Here is a 3,040-nt window from a genome sequence, read left to right as displayed (position 1 = left end):
TGCTGTGCTTTTTGAAATGTATGCTTTTGATTCCTTTGCCAAAAAGCAATAGTCTAAAATGCATAGATTTATTTATGTGTTCTCTATCTGTTTTACTGGCCTAAATGTCTATTTTTTTTTGTCGTTACCACACTGTCTTTGTTACTATGGCTCAGTAATATGTTTTGAAATAGGGTTTTGTGAAGCCTCCAACATTGCTCTTTTTGCTCAGGATTATTTTGGCTATTTAGGGCTTTTGTGCTTTGATATGAATTTTAGAATTGTTTTCCTAGGTTTATGAAGAATGCCATTGGTATTTTAATGAAAATTATATTATATCTACAGATTGCTTGGAGTAGTATTATTATTTTATTCTACTAGTTAGTGTTTGGAGAAAAAAAAATTAATACCATAATCATTATTAGTGATATCTGGACTATTATGAAGGGAATAAGTCCTTGATGAGGTTTTTGTTGTTGTTGTTGTTGTTGTTGTTGCTGTTATTATTGTTGTTTTTAACTTGTAGATGGACACAATCCTATTTATTTATTTATTATTTATTATTTATATGTGGTGCTGAGGAGCAAACCCAGTGCTTCACGCATGCTAGGCAAGCGCTCTACCACTGAGCCACAACCCCAGATCCCTAGGTGAGGTTTTTTCATCATGGTTCTGAGTTTAGAAAAAGATGTGACCTTAATTTATATTTTTTCATATCTCAGAGTAACACATTACTTAATTTCGTAGGTACCTTCTTAAATAAGGATCCATTTGCTACCTTTGGCCAACAATGGCCATACAACTGACAATGGCCAGAAAAAAATCTGTGTGAATGTGCAGATGTTGCTCAATTCTGACCAACTCATCCATTGTCAGTGTTTGCCTAATGTTTGGCTAATTGTGCTAACAATTGGGTCCTATCATTTACAAGAGTTGTCCCAATCAATGGATGAAAAAGCAAGTACTATCCTTTCATTTCTTTATGTTAAATGAGGGTGAAGACATTTATAAAAGATATGAACGTGCTTTGGTATTCGTTCAGTGGTTTAAGTCATCCCACTAAGTTTATGCAAGGTGCTATATTAGTTTTCTAAGGTTGCTATAGTGAATTACCAGGAGAATAGTAGCTTAAAACAACAGAAATTTATTCTCTCACAGTTCTGAAAGATAAAAGGTAGAAATCAAAATGGCAGTGGGACCATTTTATATCTGAAGGCCCTAAGGGAGATCTTGCATTGCTTCTTCTAGCTTTGGGAGGTTGACTCTCATTGTAGCCTGGGTGGGGAAGGAATACGTAAACCAAATGGAAGTATGGGCCTGCTAGAAATATAAGACTAAAGAAATAGTATTTAAAAACAAAGAAAAAGGCCCAAGAATTATAGTTAAAGCAGAGGCTTGATGAGTGTAAAAAACCTGATTTTTTAAAAATTCTGATTTGTTATACATGATGGCATAATGCAATTTATTTAATATTATACACAAAGAGCACAATTTTTTAAGACACTAATTTTACACGAAGGATTTTCACACCATTTGTGTCTTCATATATGTACTTTGAATAATGATGTCCATCAAATTCCACATCATTTCTACATGTTTACCCCTCCTTTGCCCTCTCTCCCCTTTGCCCTATCTAAAGTTCCACCACTCTTCCCATGCTTCCCCCTACAATTGCTATTATAAGTCAGCATCCTCTTATCAAAGAAAATATTCGGCCTTTGGCCTTTGTTTTATTGGGATTGGCTTGCTTCATTTAGCATTATGCAGAGGCGGTTCTCTGCATTTCTCAATGTCTTCATAGATTTCCGATGTCATCCATTTACCTGCAAATGCTATGATTTTATTCTCTTTTAATGCTGAGTATTGTTCCATTGTGTATATATACCAAAGTTTCCATATCCATTCGTCTACTAAAGGGCATCTAAGTTGGTTCCATAATTTAGCTATTGTGAACTGTGCTGCTATAAACATTGATATGGCTGTGTCCCTGTAGTATGCTGTTTTTAAGTCCTTTGGGTATAAACCGAGGAGTGAGATAGCTGGATCAAATGGTTGTTCCATTCCTAGTTTTCCAAGGAATCCCCATACTACATTCCAGATTGGCTGCACCAATTTGCAGTCTCACCAGGAATGTATGAGTGTGTGTCTTTTTCCCCACATCCTTGCCAGCACTTATTGTTGTTTGTATTCTGGATAGCTGCAATTCTAACTGGTATGAGATAAACTGGTTTTGATTTGCATTTCTCTAATTGCTAGAGATGTTGAACATTTTTTAATATATTTGTTGATTGATTGTATGTCCTTTTCTGAGAAGTATCTGTTCAGGTCCTTGGCCCATTTATTGATTGGGTTGTTTGGGTTTTTTTGGTGTTAAGATTTTTGAGTGCTTTAAATATTCTAGAGATTAGTGCTCTGTCTGATATGCTTGTGGTAAAGATTTGCTACCATTCTTTGGGCTTTCTATTCACATCACTGATTGCACCTAATGGAAGAAAAAGTAGGCCAAAATCTCCATCATGTAGAATTAGACCCCAGCTTTCTTAATAAAACTCCTATAGTGCAAGAATTAAAACCAAGAATCAATAAATGGGATGGATTCAAACTGATGGTTCTGATCTCTATCCAATGAAAAAGCCCCTGAATGCTTTATGTATAGTAAAACACATTAAAGAGATTTATTGGGAAGAAGGGTTCTTCAAGGTAAACAAGAATGTAAAGGCTGTGGGGAAGTTGGCCAGACTGGAGAATTATCACTTGCACAGTAATTCTTCCTTCTCAGGCAGCTGGCGCCTCAGGGCTACTTGGGCACACTTGTATCTCTTTCCACCTCTGAGGAATTGCATTTGAACCTAGGGCTACCTCAACCAATAAATTCTGGAGCATATCAGATTGTTGAGATGACACTAAGAGTTCCCCGAGGGCACACCTCCACTTAGAGATGGCTCAGGCAAATCCACATTCATTCACAGCTCCCAACAGTTGCCCACAGTTCTTGATGTTCCTTAGCTTATAGAAGTGTCTATTCAATTCCTGCCTCTATCTCTACTTGTCTTTCTCCACT

Source organism: Marmota marmota, unplaced genomic scaffold (genome assembly GCF_001458135.2).
Source record: "Marmota marmota marmota unplaced genomic scaffold, marMar, whole genome shotgun sequence".
In the NCBI taxonomy this organism is placed as follows: domain Eukaryota; kingdom Metazoa; phylum Chordata; class Mammalia; order Rodentia; family Sciuridae; genus Marmota; species Marmota marmota.
The sequence above is the reverse complement of the archived record's forward strand: the minus strand, read 5'-3'. Positions refer to the sequence as shown.